Genomic DNA, 7,783 nt, shown 5'->3' with positions numbered 1-7,783 from the left:
GATGGTACCAAAGAAGGACAAATCCTGGCGCCTTTGTGTCGATTTCAAAGACCTCAATAAAGCTTGCCCAAAGGATCCCTTCCCCCTCCCACGCATCAATCAAATCATTGATGCTACCGCAGGACACGAGTCATTGTGTTTCCTCAACGCATACTCCGGTTATCACCAAATCAAGATGGCGGAGTCCGACCAAGCCGCAACAGCATTCATCACACCATACGGTCCCTTCTGTTTTAACACAATGCCTTTTGGGCTCAAGCGCAACATATCAGCGCATGATTCCAACATGTCTGGAGAAACAAATCGGCAAAACAGTAGAGGCATACGTAGATGATGTTGTCGTCAAAACCAAACACGTCGACTCTTTGATAGACGACTTGAGGCTCACATTCGACAACCTCCGAACATACGACATCAAGCTCAATCCAGAAAAATGTGTTTTCGGCGTACCAGCTGGAAAGCTCTTGGGTTTCATTGTCTCTAGTAGAGGTATTGAAGCTAATCCGGCCAAAATCCGAGCTTTGTCACAGTTGCCTACCCCAACAGACCTCAAACAAATCCAGAAGATAACTGCATGCGTGGCGGCTCTAAGCCTCTTTATCTCCCACTTAGGAGAAAAGGCTTTACCCCTTTATCGCCTCCTTCGGCGCACCGAACACTTTGAGTGGACGGACGCGGCCACAGCCGGATTGGAAGAAATAAAGGCCATGTTGGCAACCAACCCAATCCTGGCCGCCCCAAACATCGGCGAACCAATGTTGTTGTACATTGCGGCAACTCATCAAGTTGTCAGCGCGGTGCTCGTTGTTGGACGGGAAGCGGACGGACATAAATTCCCTCTTCAAAAGCCGGTATACTATGTATCCAATGTCCTCACTCCATGCAAATCACGGTACCCGCATTACCAAAAGATAGCATATGCGGTATTCATGGCATCGCCGAAGCTGCGACGCTACTTTCAAGAGTGTTCGATTACAGTAGCCTTGGAAGTGCCACTTAATGATATTATAAACAACCGGGACGCTACGGGCCGGATTGCCAAATGGGCCATTGAACTCCTCCCGTTCGACATAACATACAAACCTCGATGAGCCATTAAGTCGCAAGTATTGGCCGACTCCGTCACCGAATTGACGGAGGCCGAACTCCCTAAAGAGTCAGCGCATACTCCAATTGGATCATGCACTTCGACGGTTCTAAAATGCTGGCTGGTCTAGGGGCTGGTGTCGTCCTGATGTCCCCAACTGGAGATACCGTTCAGTACGTATTGCAAATATTGTATACATACTCCAACAATGCAGCCGAATACGAAGCTTTGTTGCATGGTCTTCGGATGGCAGTCTCCATGGGCATTCAACACCTGGAGGTGCGTGGGGATTCAAACCTTGCAATATCCCAAATAAATGGAGACTTTTACGCCAAGGATCCGAAAATGGCGGCCTATCGAAACGCTATCCTAAAAATGTCAGCTCAGTTCGAGGGGCTCGAATTTCACCATGTGGCTCGGGAAAACAATCAGGCGGCAGGGTGATGCGGTCCCCCCCAACATATTTTTGGAAAGTCTGGTCAAGCCATCCGTAGTATGGGAAGGGGACACCGGTAACAACAGTCCAGACCCGGCCAAAATACCCGATACTGAACTCTCTGACACAATCGGAGGCTCCGCCACCGAAATAACACCTTCAACCCATGAAATAATGGCCATTATTGCCCCGTGGACAGAACCATTCCTGGCCTACCTAACTAGACAGGAACTTCCGGAGGACCAAAATGAGGCACGCTGCATAGTGCGGCGATCCAAGGCCTACAAGGTCCACGAGGGATAATTGTACAAAAAAAGCACTACTGGAGTCCTTCAAAGGTGCATCTCCGAAGAGGAAGGGTGGAATCTTTTGGCAGAAATTCACGCCGGACTCGACGGTCATCATGCCGCAGCCCGGGCTCTTGTAAGCAAGGCCTTCCGTACAGGATTCTATTGGCCAACGGCCCGGGCAGATGCACAGGACTTGGTCCAACGCTGCACCGGTTGCCAGCTCTTTGCAAATCAAAGCCACATGCCACCCACCGCCCTCCAAACAATCCCCATTACATAGCCCTTTGCGGTCTGGGGGCTTGACATGGTTGGACCCCTTAAAGGGGGAACCCACAAGAAAAAATACTTATTGGTCATGGTGGATAAATTCACCAAACGGATAGAGGCCAAACCTGTTAAAATAGCCGAATCCGGACCGGTGATAGACTTCATATCCGGGGTTGTACACCGTTATGGCATCCCCCACAGCATCATCACTGATAATGGCACGAACTTCACGTCCGACGAGGTAAAACTCTGGTGCAGCAAAATGGGCATCAAGCTCGACTATGCTTCAGTCTATCACCCACAAACCAACGGTCAAGTCGAGCGAGCAAACGGTCTTATAATGAGCGGCATTAAACCCAGATTAGTGCACTCCTTAACGGAGTCTAACACGCATTGGGTAGAGGAGCTCCACTCCATACTCTGGGGGCTGCGGACCATGCCGAATCGTAGTACCGGATATACACCCTTCTTTATGGTGTACGGCGCAGAGGCAGTCTTGCCCTGTGACATAATTCATGACTCACCTCGAGTGCGCATGTACGAAGAAAGAGAAGCCGAGCTCGATCGGCAGGACAGTTTGGACACCCTGGAGGAGGAGCGCGACATAGCCAAAGCCCGTTCCGCATTTTATCAGCAACAGGCTCACAGATACCAAAGTAGAGAAGTACCGGCCAAAACTTATAACGTTGGTGAACTAGTTCTACGCCTGCCGGATAAGAAAAAGAACAAGCTCGAGCCCAAATAGGAAGGTCCCATCATTATTGACCAAGTTCTGACCGGTGGAGCATACCGACTGCAGGATGCATCGACTAGTCGACTCGAGCCAAACCCATGGAACGCGGCCAGGCTCCGAAGATTCTACGCCTAGCACCGGACTCTATGTTAGTCCCCTCCCTTTGTCCATTTTCTGCATACACATTATCTGTCTTGTTTCTCTTTCTTTCTTTCTTTTATTATTTCTCTAGGCCTTCAAGGGTCACCTTGTGCCTTGCCTGCACATTACAGATGCGCTAGCCACACTCTTCATACCTGGGGGCTTCTTTCACAGAAGCTTAAACTAATTATCTGGGCCTCACGTCCCACACATGTGTTATACTTCCGCATGTACCTTTTTTCACCATTATATGCATCGATATGACTTAAGTTTTGGCCAAGCTGGGTTGCCTGGCTCTTGTATTTATGCCCTACGTTCCCGTTAATTCGGCTAGGGCATAAGGGGAGCACCTCTGCGATTGTTACTGCCGGGTCAGCCGGATGTGTACCTCAGACTGGGTGAAGCCGAAAGCTAGCATTCTTAAGGGAATATTCAGTCGGTTAACAAAAGATGATTTTTATTTATTGTCCATATCTGCCCCCGGATGTTTTTCCTGTGTTTCCTATCGCAGTCCGGACATGCACTTTAGGGCATGCCTACCCAGGGAAAGGAACCCTTAACGGAACTATTCTCCCTGGAAGATGTTTCTTACCACCCATGTAATATAACATAACTAGTTGGGCACTTGTCTGATAAAGCACTAATGACCCCTACGCGTGGTCTCCACGCATACCCCGGTTCTTATATAACTGAGCGGGTATTCGGATACACTCCGAACTATTGGGACCGGAGGTTGAAGCGAAAAGGTCTGCAACGACAAATGCTCTACAATCCGGCTAGAAGGCATTATACATGTCACTTTAATTACATAGTCTTGAGACTGACTAAATTCCTCTTTTATACCATCCAACAGGCGGTCTAGCTTACAATCCCGTTGAGAATACTTTGCGGCTAATTCTACTTGCCCATAAACTAAGCTAACGGGGATCTCTTTCTCGTCGGGCCCCACAGGTCCGACCTCGGCCATGCGATTTGGGTCTGCCTTTGTATACCGCGTCTTCACCATGGCCCAGGCTTCTCTGGCACCCTGTCGGCATGCTGATATCTTCCATAATCGGAAGCACCGCCGTGCTCCCTTGAGCTTCTCTGCAAGCTCGGCAACGCCTTCTGGCAGGGAGACGGATGGCCACAAGGCCTGGGCAACATCCTGCATCACCTGCCGAACTTGTTCGTGTAGATGTGACAGCTCGGACAGAAGATCACCCGCAGACCCGAGCATTTCCTCCGCGGGATGACCCATCAGCATACCTACAGACATAACGTTGTTAGTCGGCTTCTTTGCCGAACTCCTTTAAAAGGATTCGTTCAAGCACTTACTGAAAATGCCGCGCCGAAGCCGCTTATTCTCCTTCTCGAAGTCTGCAAGCTGGCCCCGAACGTCTTTTAGTTCCACGTTCAGCTTAATATTGGCATCTTGGAGATTGTTTTTCTCCCGCCTAACCTCAGTCAGCACGCATTTGCCAGCCTCTAGCTGTCGCATAACATGCTGGTCCTCCGGATTCTCTCTGGATTCATCTGCAACATCTATTGTTAGATCTGTAGCCATGCCGCACATTATATGGTAACCATCATTCTTTAAAGTAAATGTTACCAGCATGTGACTTTTTCGGTTCCTGCAAGGCGGCCACAGCAGCCCGTAGTTGGGCCTTGCATTCCTCTAGCTCCTGTGACAGCCTAGTATTCTTCTCTGTAAGAACCTACACAATAAAGATGATCCTTAAATCAGTTCTGCTAACTATTTCAAGTCTCAGGGGCTACTGATACATATAAATCGTCAGATTTACTCAACTGTACATCCTTTACATACTGATCCGTGGCTCTGGCTAGACCATCTTGAGCAGCACGGAGGTACGCCTCTCCAGAATTGAAGGCGTCAAACGCCTCTGGTGAGAAACAAGCGTCACGGAGTACGGCCCGGCGGCGCCTATGATTCATGGCGCTTTCCACCTCTGAGTTTGTAGCGGATAATCTATCCACATCCTCTATCGGCTTCTGCCTCCATGTTCGGTCCTGGCGCCCGACTGGTGGAAGTGTGATTGGCAACATCGCCGGACACATTCTGGTGAGCGTTTTTTCTGTTAAAGAAACACGGGCGTCATGACATTTCGAGAAAGACGACAACCACAGGGTGGGGTTTTTCTTATACCTTTGCGTTGGTGTCTCCGTCCTGACCGCCTTCCTTTTTGGCCTACCCGGCCTCGGTGCCTCTTGTTGGCGAGTTGCTGCGGGTTCGGCAGGGCATCCCGAATGCCTTCCCTGTAGAAGATGCCATGTGTATATGGTGGGTGAAGTACCTAAATGGGGATCCAAGTTTTGGAGTTGGGATTTTTGGTTTTTTTTACTTGCGATGCAGGGAGCAGTCTGGGATAGTCGGCCGTAATGGCCACCATGGCATCGTCGCAGCTTAACTGGTAGAACTGTCAGTCTATCAGCTCCACAAATATAACCAAATCTTCTTCAAGTCCGGAGTCGAGGGCCCGATCAGGGTCCTCTGGTTGTGGAGAAGGGTTGTGATACGTCTCCAATGTATCTATAATTTTTGATTGCTCCATGCTATATTATCTACTGTTTTGGACTATATTGGGCTTTATTTTCCACTTCTATATTATTTTTGGGACTAACCTATTAACCGGAGGCCTAGCCCAGAATTGCTGTTTTTTGCCTATTTCAGTGTTTCGGAGAAACGGAATATCAAACGGAGTCCAAACGGAATAAAATCTTCGGGAACGTGATTTTCTCACCGAACGTGATCCAGGAGACTTGGACCCTACTCCGGGGAGTCAAAGAGGAGGTCACGAGGGTGGGGGCGCCCCCCTTAGGACGCGCCCCCTGCCTCGTGGGCCCCTCGGTGCTCCACCGACGTACTCCTTCCTCCTATATATACCTACGTACCCCCAAATGATCAGAACAGGAGCCAAAAACCTAATTCAACCGCCGCAACTTTCTGTATCCATGAGATCCCATCTTGGGGCCTGTTCCGGAGCTCCGCCGGAAGAGGGTCGTCATCACGGAGGGCTTCTACATCATCATAGCCTCTCCGATGAAGTGTGAGTAGTTTACCTCAGACCTTCGGGTCCATAGTTAGTAGCTAGATGGCTTCTTCTCTCTCTCTTTGGATCTCAATACAAAGTTCTCCCCCTCTCTTGCGGAGATCTATTCGATGTAATCTTCTTTTTGTGGTGTGTTTGTTGAGACCGATGAATTGTGGGTTTATGATCAAGTCTACCTATGAATAATATTTGAATCTTCTCTGAATTCTTTTATGTATGATTGGTTATCTTTGCAAGTCTCTTCGAACTATCCGTTTGGTTTGGCCAACTAGATTGGTAGTTCTTGCCATGGGAGAAGTGCTTAGCTTTGGGTTCGATCTTGCGGTGTCCTTACCCAGTGATAGAAGGGGCAGCAAGGCACGTATTGTATCGTTGCCATCGAGGATAACAAGATGGGGTTTATTTCATATTGCATGAATTTATCTCTCTACATCATGTCATCTTGCTTAAGGCGTTACTCTGTTTTTAACTTAATACTCTAGATGCATGCTGGATAGCGGTCGATGAGTGGAGTAATAGTAGTAGATGCAGAATCGTTTCGATCTACTTGTCACGGACGTGATGCCTATATACATGATCATGCCTAGATATTCTCATAACTATGCTCAATTCTGTCAATTGCTCAACAGTAATTTGTTCACCCACCATAGAATACTTATGCTCTTGAGAGAAGACACTAGTGAAATCTATGGCCCCCGGGTCTATTCTCATCATATCAATCTCCATCACTTTAATCTTGCTTTGCTTTTTTACTTTGCTTTTACTTTTTACTTTGCATCTTTATACCAAAAATACCAAAAATATTATATCTATCAGATCTCACTCTCGTAACTGACCGTGAAGGGATTGACAACCCCTAATCGCGTTGGTTGCGAGTAGCTATCGCTTTGTGCAGGTACGAGGGACTTGAGCGTGGTCTCCTACTGGATTGATACCTTGGTTCTCAAAACTGAGGGAAATACTTACGCTACTCTGCTGCATCATCCCTTCCTCTTCGGGGAAAACCAACGCAAGCTCAAGACGTAGCAAGAAGGATTTCTGGCGCCGTTGCCGGGGAGTCTACGCAAAAAGTCAACATACCAAGTACCCATCACAATCCCTATCTCTCGCATTACATTATTTGCCATTTGCCTCTCGTTTTCCTCTCCCCCCAATTCACCCTTGCCGTTTTATTCACCCTCTCTCTCTATCCTCCCTCTCTATTTGCCTCTTTTGCCCATTTGCTCTTGTTTGCTCGTGTGCTAGTTTGCTTGTTTGTCGTGATGGCTCAAGATACTACCAAATTGTGTGACTTCACCAATACCAATAATAATTATTTCCCTAGCACTCCGATTGCTCCTCTTACCGATGCTGAATCTTGTGAAATTAATGCTGCTTTGTTGAATCTTGTTATGAAAGATCAATTCGCCAGCCTTCCTAGTGAAGATGCCGCAACTCATCTGAATAGCTTCGTTGATTTATGTGATATGCAAAAGAAAAAAGATGTCAATAATGATGTTGTTAAATTGAAGCTATTTCCTTTTTCGCTTAGAGATCATGCTAAATCTTGGTTTTCATCTTTTATCTCTAAGTATTTCCCTCCCGCTAAGATCATCTCTCTTAGAAACGATATTATGAATTTTAAGCAACTTGATCATGAACATGTTGCACAAGCTTGGGAGAGAATGAAATTAATGATACGTAATTGCCCTACTCATGGTTTGAATTTGTGGATGATTATACAAAAAATTTATGCCGGATTGAATTTTGCTTCTAGAAATTTTTTAGATTTGGCCGCGG

Source organism: Triticum urartu, chromosome 2 (genome assembly GCF_003073215.2).
Source record: "Triticum urartu cultivar G1812 chromosome 2, Tu2.1, whole genome shotgun sequence".
Classification (NCBI taxonomy): Eukaryota; Viridiplantae; Streptophyta; class Magnoliopsida; order Poales; family Poaceae; genus Triticum; species Triticum urartu.
The sequence above is the reverse complement of the archived record's forward strand: the minus strand, read 5'-3'. Positions refer to the sequence as shown.